At 39.6% G+C, this 22,288-nt stretch overlaps 1 protein-coding gene and 1 pseudogene across 2 annotated transcripts in view; one reads left to right on the forward strand and one right to left on the reverse strand.

The window, feature by feature from the left end:
• Positions 1–22,288, reverse strand: part of SRGAP1 (SLIT-ROBO Rho GTPase activating protein 1) — a 265,130-nt gene that overhangs the window by 216,103 nt on the left and 26,739 nt on the right. The gene's annotated exons all lie outside the window — the stretch shown is intronic.
• On the forward strand, positions 11,195–11,743 carry LOC114512863 (annotated as a pseudogene).

Consider the following 22,288-nt stretch of genomic DNA (forward strand, 5'->3'; position numbering starts at 1 on the left):
CCACATATATAAATACGGTATGTATAGGAGAAATAAAGGGCTATGTTATCCTTAAAATGTTTATAATCTAATTGCTCAAGACTAAAATAATACTTTATACGATGGAGTGACCAAATGAAAAATATGGACAAAATCCAGAGAAAGGAGAGATCAGTGTGGCGAAGAATGAGGTTGCCATGACCCTTGGAAATAAGCAAATGTGACAAAAATTATAAAAATGGTTAACAGAAATAACAATAAACACGTGAACTAATTTTAAGCAATTAGATTTATGCAGGCCTCTTTTTAAAATTATTTTATTTTACTTTCGTTTTTAATTGCTGTTCAAGTACAGTTTTCTGTCTTTTACTCACATCCCAGCCCACCTCCCTCCCATTTCTACCCACTCTTGTTTTTGTCCATATGTCCTTTATACTTGTTCCTGTAAACCCTTCCCCCTTTCCCCTGAAATTCCCTCCCCTCTCCCCTTTGGTCACTGTCAGCCTGTTTCCTATTTCAGTGTCTTTGGTTATATTTTGCTTGTTTGTTTGTTTTGTTGATTAGGTTCCTGTTAAAGGTGAGATCATATTGTATTTGTCTTTCATCACCTGGCTTATTTCCCTTAGCATAATGCTTTCCAGTGTGCAGGCCTCCTCATGAGGCTATGATTTGTTTCAAAGTTTAGAAACGAGTTAAATGCAATTTCAGGGAACAGAAAATAAACTATTGGTCCACTTCCACAGGTTAAAATCTACTTTGCTACTTTACAACCCAATCTGGCCCATCGCTTTAGGGAAGACTCCAGGCAGGCGTGCTCTGTCGCTCTCAAGGGGCAGCGAAGCACAGCTGCAGGCCTCTGCCGAGAGCGCACTTTGGTTTGGATATCCAGTCCATTTGCACATACAACTGCAATGCATGTTTTTATTACAAATGGCAAGACTCCTCCAACCAATTTGAAGCAAAAGAACCAAGTAGTGAGGCTCTTTTTAGCATTCTTTTTTGCCAAAAAGTATGCCTGAATTTAAACTTACTTGTTTTTCTCTTAAAAAATATATATATTTATAAAAAACAATATCTAACAATGGTAAATGTGAATATTACAAAAAGCTTAACTAAGATAATATCAATATACAGTTATCAGTTCTTATCTGTTGCTTTGAGCCTTGACATATCATTTCAAATGATTCTGATTGAATGATAATTTTTGGTTACTTTAATTGTATAATATTTATGTAATATAAATCTTTTAAATATTTTAGCAACACATCTAGTTTAAAACTCAGCATGACTTCAATTTTAATTTGAGGAAATATCCCATATTGGAACAGTGACTAAAGTGCCCAGTGAAGCATCTGCTTCAGCTGGCAGAATTACATTTTAAAATCATGAGAAAAAAAAATATATGATATATTCAAGGAAAATGCTCCCATTCAAAATCATACTATGTTTTGAATGAATCCAGACTGCATAATCTTCCTTTTTTTATTGTTTATTCTATTACAGTTATCCCAGCTGTTTTCCCCTTTGCCCCCCTCCACTCAGCTCACCCTTCTGTCCCTCAGTCAACCCCCACTCCACTGTCCACACCCATGGATCATTCATACATGTTCTTTGACTAGTTCCTTCCTTTTCTTTCCACCATTCCCCCCTCACCCTCCCATCTGGCACCTGTCAGTCTGTTCCATGTTTCCATGTCTCTGGTTTTATTTTGCTCGTTAGTTTATTTTGTTCATTAGATTCCAATTACACAAAGAAACTGAGGAAGATACAAATAAGTGGAACCACATATTGTGTTCATGGATTTGAAGAATTAACATCATTAAAATGTCCATAACACCCAAAGCAATCTATACATCCAACACAATTCCTATTAAAATACTAATGGCATATTTCACTGATATAGAACAAATATTTCAAAAATTCGTATGAAACCAAAAAGACCCCGAATAGTCTCAGCAATCCTGAGAAAGAAGAACAAAGTTGGAGGGATCATAATACCTGATATCAAACTGTATTACAAGGCCACTGTAATCAAAACAGACTGGTACTGGCATAAGAACAGACAGATCAATGGAACAGAATAGAGAGCCCAGAAATAAACCCATGTGTCTATGGTCAATAAATATTTGACAAAGAGGGCACAAGCAAACAATGGAGTAAAAACAGTCTCTTGAATTAAGTGGTGTTGTGAGAACTGGACTGATACATACAAAAAAGTGAACCTAGACCACCAACTTACACCACACACCAGAATAAACTCAAAATGGATAAAAGACTTAAATATATGTCATGATACCATAAAAGTCCTAGTGGAAAACAGCAGTAAAATTTCAGATATCTCGTGTAGCAATATTTTTCTGATATATCTCCTAGGGCAAGGGAAATAAAGGAAAAAATGAACAAATGGGACTATATCAAATCAAAAAGTTTCTGTATAGGTAAAGAAACCATCATCAAAATGAAAAGGGAACGAGCTGTATGGGAGAACATTTTGCCAATGATACATCGGACAAGGGTTTGATCTCCAAAATATATAAAGAATGCATACCACTCAACACACCAGGAAGACAAATAACCCAGTTAAAAAATGGGCAAAGGACCTGAATAGACACTTCTCCAAGGAGGACATACAGATGGTCAATAGACATATGAAAAAGTGTTCAACATCACTAGCTATCAGAGATGCAAATTAAAACCACAATGAGATATCAGAATGCATCATCTTCTTATACATTAGAAGTGGCAAATATTGAGCTGATTGTATTAGACTAGATTAGATTCTGTAAATGCGAAACCAAGCTCTTAATAGGCATAGGTCTCCACTAGGTCTCCACATTTCTGAATGAATTAAGACTTCCAATAAGCTTCCTTTCCAGCACAGGAAATCCTGTTGGAGTGCCCCCTGCCAGTATGCGTCATGCTCATAGCTTTTCACATTGCAACCCTAGCTGTATTTCACAGGAAGTTCTTCCTTTATTCCAATAGTTGGTAAGATAAACTTTGGCTGGCTCAGCATATATTGAGCTCTGCTTTCTTATCACAGTGAAGCAGCTGTGCTTAGGATGAGACACAACCATCTCTCATGCCCAGACCTTCTTTTTCTCTGTGTTTGAAATACATTCAGCTTCAGGTGAGGAGGACTTCTGTGCCCGATTGTTCCCTGATTTCTATATTAATATCTAGAAATACCTTTGAAAAATATCAAGGGAAAAAAATCTATTCCCTCCCCCAAATCCAAATGCTAACCAAAATGAAATCCCCAGAAAGATTTGTATGATTAACTGTGTTCCCAAATTGAATTCGTGGCTCAGAGAAAAACAAACAAACATGAAAATGCCAATGAAGTCTAATGCAGAAATGTTTTACTAAGTAGAGAAGCACCATCATTTCAATAAGCCTGTGGGAAATCATGCTATTTTAAGACACCTGAAAGAGCAGGCAAGGTAAATTGGGGTTATTAGCAAAGGAATTCTTGAGAATATGTTCAAGGGTTACTGCCTAAAGAGAGGCTCACTGAATTCCTTCTACTTTTTTTTCACCTCCTGCCATATACAGCGCATGGATTTCGTTGATGACAGTGAAACCATCCCTTTGTTCCAAATAACCAAGCCATAAATCCTAGAGCAATAGTAAATGTGAGACCACAGTTTGCATGTCCAAACATTATTCTGCCAGATACTGCTCTAGTACCCTTGGTTCTCATTAGTAGTATCCCCCCTAAATCTGGCCGCACATATTGTCTAACTCCTGAGGACAATAAAAGAGCTCTGTAATACACCTATCCCAAAGTAACCTCACAGGATGATCTGATCATAAATTTCTAATGGCAGGTTGTGGTGAGTAGTCAGCCACTGGCCTGTAAAAGGTTTTTCTTTACCTTAAGCAAGCCCTGTCCATTGTTTCTGTGCATCTAGGTTAACACACCTTTGAAACGCCTCTTTTCAGACCCCTCCTTCAACACGGTGACCGTCCTCAATAGAGCCCAAAATCTTGTTAACTGTCCAGTAATCCAATCCCTGTGTTGCCTGCTCACACTCAAATGTAATCTTCCTTCATTTCAAATGCATAAAAATCCATCCCTAATTTCAAATGCATGAAAGACACTGAAACTGTCAGTCTCAGAAGCATTTGAGATCTTGCTTCCTTCCCAGCAACTGTCATCACTTTTGGCTCAAATAAACTCTTATACAAATTCTTTACACGTTTGGGTGTTTCTTACCTCAAAAGACTTATCTAGTATGTATAGAGCTTGAAATAAAACTTGAGCCAATACTGGAAATTTGGAAATGTCATATAAACATCTCTATTTACTAATGTATTCACTTCAGGGCAAGAACTGGCTGAAGCTTAATAGTGGATTTGGCCCACCGGACAGGGCACGTACACCTTCTCCAGATCAGTGTGGTCCTTTCCTTTCTCTACAGCCTCTCACACAGTAGGTTTTATGCATGGGCATTACCTGCCTGTTTCTCTTAGGTATTTATGTGACTTTGAGACACTCTGTAAAGGAAAGGGGAACACAGAAAAAGAACCAGAAGCACGTTGCCCTGAGTATTGTAAGAAATCCCATCTCTTGTAAATCACAAAACTTTCAACATCACCTCTCTCTCTGAGCACTAAATATCTCTACCTAGATAGACTTTGTACTCTTACCAGAGAATTCAACTAGAATACTCTGCAATGTATTTCCTATACTAAATTTGTAATGTCATCACCTATTATTCGCAACAATTTACTGAGCACTTACTACGTTCTGGGCACTAGACTAAGTACATGGGCACCAAATCATTTAACCTCTACAGTAACTCTATGGCATATGATGAGAAAACAGGTTAGAACTGCCAAGGTCTCACAGTGAGGATGTTTGGCAGAGCTGGCAGAACAAGCTGTTTTCAGAGCCCATGGTCTTAACCATTATACTACACTTAGCTTATTAAAACAAAACAAAACAAAACAGACAAACAAACAAACAAAAAAACTAGACCCAGTGAAGAACAGACCTGAGGAAGAAGTTTGGCAGAAGGCAATGTCTTATTTTATCAGAGAATAAAGAGAGGCATTCATTAACCTACTGCGGCACAGTCAGAATTCACCCACAGAGCAGATTAATCTGAGACGCCACACAAACCCTGAATTCCCTGTGAAGCAAGCAAAGAGCAAGCAAAGGGCCAAAGACTAGCTAGTGCTAATATTTTTCAATAGTAACCAAGTTAATAACCCCAACTTCTACCTTTATATAAGCACTTCAGGTGTAACACGAAACATTTCACAGCACTGTAGCATTGTACGATATGTAACCTCATTTTACCAAAAGAAAAACAAAGTTCTGTCTAGATTAGAGGACCTATTTGAGATCTTACAGCTTATGACAGGGTGAACGGTGAATACGGAGTTCCAATTCAGGTCTTTGAAATCCAGGTCTAGATTCGTAGTAAGTAACTCTGGCATGAAAGGGACAGGACAGTGCTGGCCAATGCAACCTAAATGTGGTTGCATGCTTGAGGAACTGAATTTTTAAGTATGCTTATTTAAAAATAATTTTTATGCCCTGGCTGGCATAGCTCAGTGGATTGAGCGCGGGCTGGGAACCAAAGTGTCCCAGGTTCGATTCCCAGCCAGGGTACATTCCTGGGTTGCAGGCCATAACCCCCAGCAACCTCACATTGATGTTTCTCTCTCTCTCTGTTTCTCTCTCTCTCTCCCTCTCTCTCTCTCTCTCTCTCTCTCCCCTCCTCCCTGCCTCCCTTCCCTCTCTAAAAATAAATAAATAAAATCTTTAAAAAAAAAGTGAAATACTTTAAAAATAAAAATAATAAAAATAATAAAAATAATTTTTATTTATATTCAAATAGTTAACAATGAAGAGAGAGTGTCAGATCCCACAGGTTAAGGGTTCAGTCCTACAAGCCTGCCCCATTATAAATCCAGTTTGCAAATTGCAAATCCAGGATTCACCTGGGCTCCTGAACAACTGGGTGTAAACTGGAGGACCCCAGGACCGCCATTACATTTAAACAGGTAGTGACTAGTTATACTTGTGGTTTTGTGATTTATAAGAAGAACATAATTTGGTCTTTGCCCACAGGTCTTGGCACAGAGCTTCTAAAACCCTTGGAATTCTGAAGTGATAAGAGCAATAAAGGTGAAAGGAGTGTCTTTTGTTATTCAAAACAAATCCCTTTCAATCACACCTGGGATTGTGTTCACGAGGTGACTTGAGGGATTACAACCCCACCCCACACCTCCTGGGAGCAGAGAGGGGCTAGAGGTTTGATTAATCACCAACAGCCATTATCTAATCAATTGTACCTAGGTAATGAAGCCTCCATAAAAACCCAAAAGTAAAGGGTTAGGAGAGACTGCAGGTTGGAGAACACATGGAGGGGCTGGGAGGGTGGTGCACCTGAGGGGCGCACCGAGCTCCTTTGTCCCTTTCCCCATACACTGCTCCATCTGGTGTTCCTGAGTTGTATTCTTTTCATAATAAACTGGTAATCTAGTTAGTAAACTGTTTTCCTGAAACCCGTTCTAGCAAATGACTGAACCTGAGGGTTGTGGGAACTTCCATTTTATACCGGTTGATTAGAAGCCCAGAAGACTCCCCAAGACTTGCAAGTGGCACATGAAGTGGGGGCCTACTTGGGGGACAGAATACTTAATCTGGGGCAAGTCACTTAGGCAACTTCACTGGCCTTTGCAGTTTTCTCTTCTGTAGAATGAAGGGGTTAGCCCATTAATTCCTAGTCAGTTTAGCTGTCAAATATATCATGGGCTCTCAAATAAACCTTCTATTTAATAAGTGTAGCTGAGTACAGCTTACAATAATAAAATCGGTTCTGGAACCTTATTTTATTCTTTTCACTGAAACCCTTGCTGCCTTGCAGAGTTATTAATACAGAAAAGTACATTTTGATCTTATCTCTGCCAGAAATCCTCCCCTGCTGCTCACCACACATATATTGGGTTGGCTAAAAAAGTTCATCTGATTTCTTCCATACAATGACTCTAGTAGCACTTGGTTGTCTTTAATTTCATTCGAAACAATTTTGTTAGATTGTATTGTGACAGCTGTCATATCAATGTGCATTTAAAAAGTCTTATCAAAATAGGTGAATTTTTGTGCAGCCATTTTAATACTGAAGATGGAAGAAGATACATGACACGTTTGGCATATTAAGCTTTACTATTTCAAGAAAGGTAAAAATGCAACTGAAACACAAAAAAAGATTTTTACATCATATGGAGAAGGTGCTATCACTCACTGAACGTGTCAAAAGTGGTTTGCAGGGTTTCTTGGTACTGTTGACATTTTGGCCAAATAATTCTTTGCTGTGGGTTGTTTTATGCGTTGGAAGATGTGTAGCAGCACCCTTGGTCTCTACCCACTAGAAGCCAATAGCGGAAGACAGGCAACATATTCTGAATATCTTCAATAAATTTATGGGTGAAAATGAAAAATGTGTCTTTTATTTTACAGAAAAAACTAAAGGGACTTTTTGGCCAAACCAAAAATGCAGGATTTATAATCCCTACATTTGCAAAGCCTGGTTTTCTTATGATAATGGACCCAGCACTGTTCGTGAATCTTCAATCTACTTATTCATTCATTTCAACTTGAAACAAAAGCCTCCTCCCTTTAAGCCCCAAAATGACACCCTGTTTTTAGTTGACATATACAACATGTATTTTCCAATAAACTAAACAATGCCTGATTGGGGAGTGGGCAGGGAAAGCAGCATAACACAGTCAAAATAACCGTAGCAGCAAAAGACTGGATTCACTTAGCAATAGCTTGGATATATGGCACAGAGTTCAAAGATCGTAATTTTGTACTTGGGTTTACTATGTTGTTCTTCTTCCAAATGCCTACGTAACCAAACAGCCCAGCTCAATCTCAGATGATATGCAATCAGGGAAAATAATGGGCCATGGCAAACAACTTCAAAGCCTTGGCACCACTTAGGTTAATAATATATAATTGCTACATTTTCTTTTAGTGCAGTACTTTTAATTAAATGCGCTAAAGTCTCTACCTACCAACTTATTTTCAACCACAGGCAGCCATTTTGCACCCTGAAATGAGGCATGTGGAATGTGTCTTTTTAAAAAAATATGCCTCTGCTCAATCACATTCCTATAATATCAGCTTAGAGCAAATATACAGGCTCTTCCTAAGCCCACTTCCAGAGACAGGACTTGAGGACAGAGTGAGCTGCGCCTTTACAGGGCTACACAGAGTATACACCATGGCCTCGTGAATCAGGTGCAATAGACTTTCCAGACTGTACCCCCATGGAATGAAGAGAAAACCAAACCACCAAGAAAACAAATGGCCACAAGAAGCAAAAGAACATGGAAAATTAAGGAGTTGGAGAAACAGCAATTTTATTCTATTAATATATGTATACAGAACAATATAGAAAATACACCAAAAACTATCAAAAAATTTTTCACTCCTAATACTAAAAAGAGGGAGAGGTGAACATTTTGATTCAATATTGTCATGACTTAAAGGCATTTGTCTAGAATAGTTTTCAATAATTTTCATAATAAAATTGGCAACAATAATTCAGTGTAAATAGTGAGTCAGTTTACACTTTTTATGACTTCATTATTTTTAGGAGCTGTTTCTCACTAGTCCTATTTGAGATTAAATGGCAGGATTTCAAAATATGGCAGTGGTCACCAGATAGCCAAAACCCCAACATTCGAACATGGTTGCCCCTGTAGTTCAAGACTGGAGGTGGGGGAAGGGATGGCTGCTTCTCATTATAAATTTGTTTGTTCTATTTTATTTTTTAATTATATGCTCTGTGACTTTGATAAGTTTTTTAAATGTTACAAGACTGAATTCTGGGGAAGAGCCTCTACAACAGAATTTCTGGAATAATTTCTCCCCCTACAAACTTCACAGCTACACCACGCTTTTTGGAAGGAGGGGACACAGATTTACCCCCTTTGCCAATGTTTTCCCTGAATATACTAACACACTTCAAACGTTATCCCATCCATAGCTTTGATCAGTTCAACAAAAGAGTACCTCCCTATCAACAATATGTGAAGGAATTTACTAGGTGTTATAGTCACTGGAACAAGAGTGATCCCAGCCAACTATAAACCCTCCCACTGAGTAATAGAAATACAGGCCAGACACAGAAGGGTTCAGAGGAGGGAGTGACCCCTGTGATGGGGGAAAAGATAACCTCAATAGAAATGAGTGAACCTTGAACCATGTGGTGTGGAGATAGTGAGATGAACAGTGTGAAGAGTCAAGGGAGCGGATAGGTCCCTATCTGGGAGCCAAGAGACAAAACTAGGACAGGTGGGGACAGCAAGAGAGGAGGTATGGGTCGTTAGAGAACTCTTCTCTGATAATCACTCAGCTGTGGAGATGCATGTCAGGGGACTTGGGCATTGAGGACATCGAGCATAGAGATATCAAAGGCTGCCATGAGTGGAGGGGTGGCCCAGAGCCAAGTATAGGAGGGTCACAGGAACAAGAGAGGGCATTACATGTGAATTTTCAGGGACAGCAAATGTGCCTTTGTCCCTCTCTCACTCACTCACAGACTCCTTTGTTTCTTCCACAAATGTGTGTGAACTCTGAGGACCCACTCTGCACCTGCTCTTCCCTGGGAGCTGGGGTCACAGGGGTGAGGAGGCTGCAGTGTGGGTGCAGTTCCCATGCACACAAGGAGACAAAGGGGTTGCAAGGCAGCAGGAAGAACATGGGGGAGGCCTCTAGGGCCACAGAAAACTAAGTTTAAGAAAAGAAGGAGTCATGGGCAGAGATGAGGGTGTGTTTTTCTTGGGCTCTGTCCTGTACCCCCATTGATCCTCTCCACTCATGGCCCATCCCTGCTCCAGGTGCAAATGTGGTTCCAAGCAGAACTGGGCCCAGTGCTCCCCAGGGTCTGCTGTGGCCCAGCTGGGTATGAGGACCACAGAGGGCTCTGGCAGTCTGGGATACCAAGGCCAGGCTTCATCCTCCCATGAGCTCTCCTTTCAGCCAGTGGGAGACCCTGCAGAGTTACATGGCAGCATTGCCTAGTGATGTGGAAATAGTCTTGTCCTCCCTGGTAAAAATGGAGACAAGTGTTGTGTGCCTGTATAGTTGGTGTGCTGTCAATTCTCTTGGGCAGAATTTTCAGTCAGTGAAATAAAGTTTTCATGCCATCAAGAGCTCAGCACTGGTTCTAGTAAAATGTAGAGCTCCTATCAAGTTTTACCCTGTGGTGGAAGAAGATGAAAGCCCAGAAGAAGTGCCTGGTACCCTGGACACGTTAGCCCTGTGGTTTGGTCTATCTTGTGCTTTGAAGCAAACCAATCTGAAAAAGAAAAATCTCCATGTTCTGAACAAGATGAGCTGATGTTTGTGATACCACAAGAAAAAGCCAGACTCTGTAAACAGAAACTAAATCCATAAAGACACAAGTGAAAAAAGCTACAATAAACTCAACCCTATTAAAAGCAACAGAAAAATGCCTCAATATCTCCATAACCAAGTCCTAGAGTCTCTCTGGAAAGTCAGATCAAGACTGGGGGAACGTGTGTGAGAGGTTAAAGGCCTGGCAGCTGCCTGCAGAGAAGAGGACAGGTGATAAGTTAGAACTGGGAGATGGAGAGCATGCCAAGGATCAGGCCAGTGGGGCCAGGAGGAAACACAGTGATGTTACAAAATTAAGCGTGCATTTCAACAGCCAGAATAGAGAGAAAAATCAATTCTACACCGACATTTCTAAAAGAGAAGACACAAAGCAGACCTGACAGATCATCTTAAAAGCTTTCAGACTGGGCAAGCCTCCACTGAAAATGCACTTTGAAATCATCAAGATTCAGGCCCGGGCCATGGTGGCGGGGCCCTTCATAGGCTGCAGGGGTGTGTCCTGGACAGCAAGACCCTGCACCCCAGTTTGGGGGTTAATTCAGGAGGCCCTTGATTTCCCGGGGATTAATTCTGGCAGAGGGCGTGTGTCTGCATTATCTAGATTAGTGTCTTCTGAATCCGGGGGTCTCCACACTTGGAAGTCATACATGTTAGATAAGAAGTGTATCCTGGGTGGATGTCTTTGTGTAATCCTTGCTGAAAGGTGTTCAGCAGTAATCCTTGTTGAAAAGGTGTCTGAGGGGTGATTCTGAGTCTCTAGGTTTTAAGAAGTGAATCCTGCAGGCAGTGGGAAGTGTTTTAGAGCATAAATGCTGAAATAACCTTGGGTTTAGAGTTGAATCTGAATTACAGTCCAAGTATGTCTCCCCAAAACAGCCCACCATCTTTCAAAATAAGAAGAGGGTCCTGCCTGGAGAAACTGGCAAACAGAAGCTACTGTGATACTACAAGAACATCAGTCTGGGTTTCAAGACACCCAAAGGGGCCACTGAGGGCACCTGCATTGACAAAAAATGCCCTTTTACCGGTAATGTCTCCACCTGATGGTGCATCTTGTCTGGTGTGGTGAACAAGATGAAGATGTGGAGGATCCTTGTCATTTACCAAGGATACCTCCACTACATTCAAAAGTATAACCACTTTGAGAGGTGCCACAAGAACATTAGAGTGTACCTGTCCCCTGCTTCAGAGCTGTCCAGATTGGTGACATTGTCATGGTGGCTAAGTGCCAGCCCTGGAGCAACACCATGCATTTCAACTGCTCGAGGTCACCAAGGCTGCTGCTACCAACAAGCAATTCCAGGTCTGGGACTAGATATCTGCCCACTCCCTCAAACAAAATACAGTTGTTTTCTCAACAGAAAAAAAAATCTTCAAGAAAGGAAAACAAAATGACTGAACTTTGCCAAGAAGAAATAGAACTTCTCGTGCTATTATCAGACCATGACTTGCAGCAAGAAGGGGAATGTTCTAAAGCAGCTGACAAGATGGACCATGAGAATAAAGAGCTGGAAACATTAAAAGCCACTGAAAGGCCTTGAAGAAAGACTGAAAAAGGGCATTTCTTCTTTTCAAAGCAGACTCTGTTCTTTGAACTAAAGCTCACGATCACTGGGTGAGGGCATGGAAGGCTAAACAAAACCTCCTCATCTTAAGACAGGAGGCTGCAGAGCTGAGACAACTCGGCATCTATGAAATTCGCACTCCTAGAGGTGGATCCTTGTGCACCTGATGATCCAGGTGGCACACCTGCTCCCATCCCTGGCCACTGACTGCTGCTCCTTTGAGACAGGAGGGTCTCATACCTTTCTCTCAGAGTCCCTCCGTGGCTGCCAAGCCTTTTTCTCCCCCATCCATTGTCAACTGTGACATTTCCAATGGACCCAAATGGCACATTTGTGGCAAGAGGATTTCCTTTTGCTCTTTAAAAAAGCATGGATAACCCCTACCTGCCACCTCCACCACAGGCTGGCTTCCTATCAAGGTGTTCTTGTCCTTACCCCCCACATATGGGCTGGGTTTTCCCCTGGATACCCCCTTGCAAAAAATGGAAGTGAGCCACATTTTGGGGGTCACTGGGCCTCCACACTGAACCCGCTAATTAAAATCCTGACACACAGAAAGGGCCTGATATCATTTTTCACCTTACTTTCTCCTTTGAAGTATTTTTGAATTCCTTATATTTAGTAAAAAAAATCCTCCTTTACATAAGTGTTTTCCCCTTTTGTTCAAAATGCAACTTGATGTAAATTTTAGATAGTTTTCAGTGAAAGGAAATAGTTTAAATTATTCTCATTATATAATACATTTTAGAAAATGAAAGCAGCAAATCTGAACTGGACGAGCCAGACACTATTCCCTCCACACCATGTTCTCCATGAGCAGCTCAGCTACCAAGTGCATCTGAAATGCACAATGCGTTTCTTCCTGCTGACGGTTCCACATGGCACAGCAGCAGGAGAAAAGTGAACAGCCCCGGTGGGCCCCCATAAACCTTAGTTGGTTTAGAAAATCTATTCAAATAATATGGGAGTCAAAACAAACAATAATATGCAACTATTGCATAAAATAATCATAGTGACTAAGGCTCTCTATAATTCTTAATGTATGTATTCAAAAGTATTTTCCTCTATAGGAAATGTCCAGATAGAGTTGTATCTTGCTGAATGCTGATAAAGCCCTGGGTAGGGCTCTCAGCACAAAGACATATTCTGGTACAAGAGGCATTTTTACAAGCTCAGCAATTTTGTATATGCAGAATGGTCATAAACTTTTAGTCAAGATATTTATTTATTAATTTATTTCTAAGTAAAAACCTTTCACCCTGACTGGTGTATCTGCAGGTTCGATTTCTTGTCAGGGCACACGCCTGGGTTGTGGGTTTAAGTCCAGGTTGGTGCACATTCAAGAGGCAACCAATCGATGTTTCCCTCTCTTTCTCCCTCCCTTCCCCACTCTCTAGAAATAAAATTTTTAAAGCCTTTTAAAAACTTTCAATTTGGGAAGACATTTGGTCATAAGAATAAGAGCATTTTCAATGACATATATGCCAGAGTCTACCATATGGAACACTTCAACAAAAAAAAATTTTTTTTAAATGGTTTCCTTCTAACATCAGGTTAGACGACTTACCTAGGTAAATTTCATTTGTTACTATGACAATGTGTTCTGTTTCAAGAGAAGCTTTGGGAATAGCCTGAGAGGGACAAAGGGCAGCCCCAGCTGTAACCAGGAAACGGTCCTGGAATTTAAGAAACTGACTTGGGTCCCATCACACCACCATTCGCCCTGCTGAGTCTTTCATTCTGCTTTGAAAACTTCACGAAAATGAAGACATTCAGGGTTACATCAGGAAGGTTCCTGTTAGCCTGACCCTAAGTGGGAATAAGGGTAGTGGCAGGTGGGCCAGCATGGTCTGCTGGGCAGATGTCGGCTTGGCAGGCTGTCACCCTGCTCGTGACGGAGAACTGATCACATGAGGAACCAGATCTGTACTTTCCCTGGGTTGTAACTGTATATCTCTACACCCGATTCAGGAACCAGCCATGACCTCTGGGGATCCCCTGAACAGTTCACAGAGGAAGTTTCAACTGCTGACTTCCCACTGACCTTGAAAAGCTCCTTTCTGAAATGTCTACAAATTGCCACGGACTAAGAGTTCTGAGAGAACTGTTCTGGGTCCTGTGGAGCTGTGTCTAATTAACACGTGGTGGCTCAACATAAAACCAAGAGACCTTGTTTATTCTTAGCCAACCAGGAAATTAGTTAATTTACACAGCAGTTTCTTGATTTTAACAAACGTTTTGTAAATAAATTCAATAAATTTGCTAGCTATAATAAAAGACTTACTTAGATTCAATATGATTTTTTTACTGCCTCTAATTTTGAGCAATTACAGTGAATAGTAGATGCTTGATCTTTTAAATTTTTTAATTCTGAAAACCTTACAGCAACATTATAAACTTTGGGAAGTGGAGGGGAAAAAACAACCATCCTTAAATTCAACACTATACTATAGCTCTTACTTATCTATTCATCTTAAAATGCAAAATTTACTTATGTTCATGCTGTACATACAATTCTATATTCAATTTTTCATTTACTTTCTATGCTACTAGTTTTCATAATATTTTCTAATACTATATTCCACTGAATTAAAACTTTGTGTAGTATGGTTTACTTATTATTTTTGCTAGGATTTTAGTGATTTATTTTAATAAGCTGTAAATCACCTCAATGTGAATTGTTTAAAAGTTAAAATTAACTTTTATTTCAAAAAGGATTCCAGAATGAATTAACATATATAAAATGGTTAAATGTGAAATTAGCACTCTGCACATAAAAGTAGTTTTCAAAGACAACTGCTATTCGTACATACTCTGAAGGCTATTTCTTTTCAAAAGTGTTTCCATGCCCCAAGTCATGAAAGGCAAGGACCTACATCCAAGATTGCTCTATCCAGCAAAGCTTTCATTTAGAATGGAAGGGCAGATAAAGTGCTTCTCAGATAAGGTCAAGTTAAAGGAGTTCATCATCGCCAAGCCCTTATTATATGAAATGTTAAAGGGACTTATCTAAGAAAAAGAAGATAAAAAATATGAACAGTAAAATAACAGCAAACTCACAATTATTAACAACCACACGTAAAACAAAAACAAAAACAAACTGAGCAAACAACTAGAACAGGAACAGAACCAAAGAAATGGAGATCACATGGAGGGTTAGCAACAGGGGAGGGGTAGGGGGAGAGAGGGGGGGAAAACACACAGAGAATAAGTAGCATAGATGGTAGGTAGGAAATAGACAAGGGGAGGGTAAGAATAGTATGGGAAATGTAGAAGCTAAAGAACTTATAAGTATGACACATGGACATGAACTAAAGGGGGGAATGTGGGTGGGAGGGGGTGTACAGGGTGGAGAGGAGTGAAGGGGGAAATGGGACAACTGTAATAGCATAATCAATAAAATATATTTTTAAAAAGTGTTTCCATGCCAACAAATAATCTACATACATTAAGAGGCAATACTGAGTGCTAAAGAAGTACTGGCACAACTAAGTGCTTTACATGAATTAACGTATTTAATCTTCACAGTAATCTATGCCTCTGTACTATGATTACCCCCAGTTTACAAATAAGGGAAGTGAGGCTCAGAGAGGTTACAGAATTTAAACAAGGTCATACAACTGAATGGAAACCCAAACATCCTGACCCAAAGCCAGCATTCAGTCAATGTGCTATGAACTTTACTGGTCCCCCAAACAGCACCCTAACTATAGCTGCCAAAAATCTGATCTATTACTATAGGCTATCAACTTATGTTTGGCTAAGTTCTTTTTCCTCGCAAATGATTGTTACCATGCAAATGAAATTCTGATATCCTTTTCTATCCCCATCTTAAAGTGACATTATTCCACATTCTCATCAGAAACATCCACAAATGGTTTACTGTGATGTGTCAATGATCCGTAATATCCCACGCAAGCACTTTGATACATTCCAGCCCAGTTTATGTTCACACATCATTGTGTCTACTCCAAGAAATTACTATCTATAATCTCAAGAGCTCAATGCCATTGAATTTCAGCTAAGGTAAGGTGTGGCCCTGACAGTTTCCAGAAAGTCAGTGTGACAGCTTGGAAGGTGGTAGCACTGCTGTTGGCTGCTCTGCTACAATGCCATTTTATTACACAATCAGCACCAAAAAATGAGGGAGGAGAAAAAGTCAACTTCCCAAAATACACAGTGCTTGTTCTTTTGGATTATCAGCATTGAAAAAGTGCTGATAGCAATGTGTTGTTCTGGAGCAAACCCCTCCTCTCTGTCCCCCAAGCTGGTTATATTTTCGAGAGGGACCTTAGCAAAGTGAAGAGCATGCAGATAAAGGATGTCAGGCTGGTGAGAGGCCTGGACAGCATTGCCCACTCGTCCGTTCACACATCAGTGCATTTTCAAGTTCACAGTGAACAGGCTCTCTGCCCGTTCGTCACTTACTAGCATCTTGGCTATCAGATCCATTAGCAGGGAAACAGAGACCAAATGCATATAACTTTCATTACAGTATACTATAATCGTCCTAGTTATTATCAGTTATTATTAATCTATTACTGTGCTTAGCTTATAAATTAAATTTTATCATAGGTATGTATATGCCTTACATACATAGGAGTAAACATAGTATATATACTGTTCAGTGCTATCCACGGTTTCAGGCATCCACTTGAGGGGTCTTGGGACACATACCCTGTGGATAAGTGGGGACTAGAGTACTATATATTTAAAAAAGCATCAGTTTATGAGAAATTAGAGGAAAAAAAGTAGTCTTTCAATATGAGTAGTATAGGAGGCATAGCTCCAAAAGGAACAAATAATGTAAAATAACAAAGTTTTTTAAAAATCATGTAGCCCTCAGGATAAGATGAAAGGATAAGAACCTCACCCAAGATTCTGAGACCTACCATTGACTGGGTTTATCTTTTTCAGGTCCTGAGCCCCACACTTTGAGTTCATGCTCATTCAATCCTCGTAGCAACCCAACAAGGTAAGAATTACCACCATTTTACCAATGAGAAAACGGCGTCCTAGGAAGCTATACCATAAGCGAATGACTTGCAGCTAGGAGGGGGCAGAACCACAAGGTGAAGCTACCTAACTGCAAAGCCAGAATGTGATGCTGTCTCGTACAATGCAACATGTACAAAATTATGAATAAAAAGGTACAAAGTCTAATCTCTCAGGCATTCAAGGCATTCACCATCACTCCACCCTGTTCCAAAAGACAAATTATCATATAGCTTCAACAATCAAAAGTTGACAGTGTATTCTTTTAGGATAAAATATATATATATATTTATATATAAAAATACAAAAAGAATAGAAAATTAAAATACTGATTTAGATTTGGATAAACTAAATAATAAACGACTACAACTTTGAAGGCAAGGATTTATCTCTGACTATAAAAGAGAAAACACTCAAGTCTACATCTGTGTCGGGGTGGGCAAATTTGGCCCTGCATGGGCCAAATCCAGCCTACAGCCAGTTTTTTTTTTTTTTCTTAAAAAGTTGATAAATTGATATGAGAAAGAGAAAAACATCCATTTGCTATCCCACTTATTTATGCATTCCTTGGTTGACTCTTGTATATGCCCACACCGGAGATCAAACCTGCAACCTTGGTGTACTGGGGACACTCCAACCAATAGAACTACACAGAGAGGACCAGCCACTTTTTATAAATACAGCTTCACTGAATACAGTGGTGCCTATTAATTTACATAGTATCTGTGCCTGGTCTTAGTGGCAGTGATCAAGCAGAGTAGTTGTGAAGAATGTAGGACCTACAAAGGCTAAAATGTTTATTTCCTGGCTCTTCTCACAAAAATTTGTGCTGACCCTCGCTCTATACCAGTAAGGTGGCCACCAGCACAGTGACTCAATCAGGTGAGCCCCAATGTCATTTTAGGCATTAGGGTCAAGCATCTGATTTATTACAACTTCTCTAACATTGTTATTAGACAAAGAGAGCTGACATGCATTCTAAATTTTGTTTCTTTGTCAACTTTTTGAAGGAGAGGGTACCAACTAGCTAATTCTTCCAAGTGGGGATGATGGGAAGGCAAAGGCTTTAAAGTAAGTTTGCAACCTACAACCTAAAAAGGCTCAAGTATCAACTGAGTAGTCGCCTTGTATGAGAACCACTGATGACTCCAGGCATACATTCTTCCCACACATTTGTGAGGATTTCGGGTAATCCTCCCAACAACCCCATGAAAGTAAGGTCACTGATAAGAACGATGGTGACTAAGCTAAGTGAGTTGTGGGATGTAGAATTTGTTCTCATCACTCGATTCTATTCTAAAACTCTCCCCTAATTCTCTCTAGTGTCCACAAAGGACAGCAATATACAAATTACTACCCTAAATTATTCTAAATTAATCTCAAAATGTAAAGTAACCAGATATACCCAAATTTTATTAAAGGAGAATTTGTTAATATTTGAGGGAATCAAAATGAAGTAACCAGATATTTGTAACATTACCATAACCTTTGAAAACAGTCTTTCACCCACTGACGATTTCATTAAATGAATGCATGTTTTTGTTTCAAGGAAAGACTGGGGAAAATGTGACTGAGACACATCTTAATTACAGGCTCTTTTTTTCCTTTTGGTTTTAATATGAACTGTATTTTCCTATTAGATTATATTTTCCAGAAGAAAAATAAGTGTTTGAATCCTACTGAAGGGAAAAATACCTTTTTGTAGGTTCATGCTTGCAAAGAAGAAAGCTTTGGCAGAGTGTCAAGTTTTCCCAAAACACATACCACTAAATGTGTACAGATGACAAAATTAAAGAGGCATTCCCATCCGTTATTTCTGTTTTCAATGTCATTGCTCCTTTACGGTGAACTGCTCAATTTCAAAGCCAGGTTCATACTGTTTTTTTAAAAAAGGCTCATTAATAATTTCTAAGCAGACAGGGATGCAGTCAACCAAAATGATATAAACTCTAGTGAGAAAACATAGTAAATTGTACTTGATCCTGAAAAGTCAAAATACTCTAGTTAGTTATCTTTGCATAAACAATAAATTAACTGAATCATGTTTGTTTTCATAGTCAGTTTTAACACACATCATTCTGTTTATCACAGAATTTTAGTCAGAAATACTTGTCCCTTACAATATGGACTATGGCTAAATGGTAGAAACATCTTGAATTTTGTAGTATTTAAACATAATTCTTTCCCATCAAAGGGCTGTACAATTTTTGAAATCTGAGTTCCATAAACACTGTAATGTCACTGTTAAACATATTTTCAGAGTCATAAATATTCAAATTATGTAATAAATATAGTACAAGTGGCTGATAAAATCAGCTTAACATTCATTTACAGTAGTTTAGCAGGCTTTGCCAAATAACAGGCTATGAGCTTCTGATTGCATTAAACTTCCTGATTATTCTTTTATTTCCTGTTTTTTTAAACTTATGTGTGTTCACCACCCCAAGTCAAGTCTCTCCTTCCATCACTATTTATCCCCCTGTTACCCTCTTGTACCCCCCCAATTATTCTTTTCTATCCTATGTTCTTTCAACACTATTTCTGAGATTCCAAGTCACCAGGATTTTAAGGTCTTTTGAAGTTCACAAGGTCTATGGCTCATGATGTTAAAAATTTCTCCAAATGTCCATGTTTTCTGAGTTCATATTTCTGAATTGCTAATATTTCCAAAACAAGTTACTTTCCAATTCTGCAATTTTTCCAGTTTAACTCAGTACAACTGAGGCCTCTGATAAAGGGTTCTTCAAACTTTTTATGTTAGTTTCATGTAAATAAGGGCACATTTTTTAAAAAGCACATTACTCTCAATGTCCTCTGGTACACTTAAGATATATTTTGTCTCAGGGAGATACAATAAAACATGATTATTATACTTTATACAATAAACACTGCTGTCAGCACATTACTTTTACTGAGTTTCATCGGCTATTTTCAAAAACAGCAGCTGGTAATTCTTGCTAAATTTCATTACTCCCTCAGCTTTGTATATTACAACTTGTAACCAACTACAGATTTAAATTAGTTCTTTTATAGAATCATGGATCTTTGTATATCCAAATACACTCCTAGTGTCCCAACCAAAAACTTTCCAGGCTATTACAAGTGGCTATTCTTGCTTAAATTTATAACTTTAGGATCAGTCTGAAGTAGCTTTGTCATAATCTTTTTGGAGTTTATTGTGTCTTAAATTTGAAAACTATAACTTTCGGAAAAATTTTTAAAGACATCTCAGTGCCAAATTGTCATAAAATATGCCAATAAACCTACTTCTGGTTAAAAACATACTATTAATTTAGCTCAAGCAATTCCCTCATTCGCATTCAACACTCACAGAAACACAAAATGTTAGCTGTTTCCAGTTAAGAATTTTTAACAGCTTTCTCACTGGTGACCTTCCTGCTAGGAAACCATAATAATAGAAAACATTTTAAAATCTGATCTTTGAGAGTCTGAACAATTATTTGTTGAACACTTAACTGTGTGCCAGGTACCATGTTATATGCTGCAGGAAGACTCTGTATGGCAGATAATGGACCTGAGTTAATGAGGACAGATATTAAACAAATGGTTACACAAACAATTCATTTCAATTGGAGTAGGCTTAAAAAATAATTTTCTTATTATAAAAGTAAATCTCACACCACCAGTAAAAGCTCAGGCTTGAGAGCTCACGGTGGGGCAAGGTATCATTCCAGTGCTTTACCTGTACTCATTCATTTCATCATCAATGTAATGCATACCTGTTACAGAAAACTTCGGCCCTGGCTGGGTAGCTCAGTGGATTAGAGCATCGTTCTGATACACCAAGGCTGGAGGTTAGATCTCCAGTCAGGGCACATACTAGAATCAACCAATGAATACATAAATAAGTAGAACAACAAATTGATGTTTCTCTTTTTCTTTCCCTTCCTCTCTCTCTAAAATCCATGAGTAAAAACAAATAAATAAAAAGTAGAAAACTGACTTCCAGCAAGATGGAGGAATAGGTGGACGCACCGTTCCTCCTCGTACAACCAAGATTAGAAAACCAATAATTTACAACAATAATTTACTATCAGAATAACACCCAGATCCGGCAGAGGATTTATCTGAATGGAAGTCGAGCAGCCAAGAAGTTGAAGTAGACGCGTTCATCCGGACTGGTAGGAGAAGACGAGCCCGGCGGGCGTGGGACTGGCTCGAGTTGGTGGCGCGCGGAGGTTGGGGAAAGGTTTGGCATGAAATCGGCGCGACAGCCATCCAGCACGCAAGAAGGCAGCGGTGATCCCTGAGTACGCAAGCTGCGGCTGGCAGACCCAGAGGGGTAGCGATTGTGGACCAGGGCAGAACTCGCGGCCCAGAAGCCCAGACAAGGGTCTGAGTCCAGGGGAACGGAACTACCGCCCGCCATTGTTTTCTCCCGCCCCGCCCCCACATATAACGTCACAATCTAGCGACTGGGGTGCCCAGCCCCCGTGAGCACCTAAGGCTCCGCCCCCCACCGTAACAAGAGCAACCAGACCGGAAAAAAAAAGGAGAGATGGGGAAAAAAAATATGTTTTCAACAGAGCAGATCAGTCCCCCAGGACTCATCCTTTTGAGCGACCAAGAATTAGCCAATCTATCAGATGCACAGTTCAAAACACTGGTGATCAGAAAGCTCACGGAACTGGTGGATTTTGGACGAAATTTAGATGAAAGAATGCAGATTACCGTAAAACAGATGCAGGAAGACACGCGGAGGAGAGCCAATAGTGAAAGGAAGGAGTATGAGTCTCAAAACAATACAGTGGACCAGAAGGAAGATAGAATCAACCAAGCAGGAAAGCATGATGAAATAAGAATTCAAAAAATTGAGGAAAGGATTAAGAGCATCCAAGACACCTTTAAACGTTCCAATATCCGAATTATAGGGGTACCAGAATCGGAAGGGGAAACGCAACAGATTGAGCACATATTTGAACAAATAATAAAGGAGAACTTCCCCAATCTGGCAAAAGGAACAGTCTTCCAAGAAATCCAAGAAGCTCAGAGAGCCCCAAAGAAGTTGGACCCAAGAAGAAACACACCAAGGCACATCATAATTACATTAGCCAAGGTAAAAACGAAGGAGAGAATCCTAGAAGCAGCAAGAGGTAAGGGGACAGTAACCTACAAAGGAGTTCCCATCAGACTGTCAGCTGATTTCTCCAAAGAGACCTTACAGGCAAGAAGGGGCTGGAAAGAAATATTCCAAGTCATGAAAGACAAGGACCTACATCCCAGATTGCTCTATCCAGCAAAGCTCTCATTTAGAATGGAAGGGCAGATAAAGTGCTTCTCAGATAAGGTCAAGTTAAAGGAGTTCATCATCACCAAGCCCTTATTTTATGAAATGCTAAAG

This window comes from Phyllostomus discolor, chromosome 2 (genome assembly GCF_004126475.2).
Source record: "Phyllostomus discolor isolate MPI-MPIP mPhyDis1 chromosome 2, mPhyDis1.pri.v3, whole genome shotgun sequence".
NCBI lineage: Eukaryota > Metazoa > Chordata > Mammalia > Chiroptera > Phyllostomidae > Phyllostomus > Phyllostomus discolor.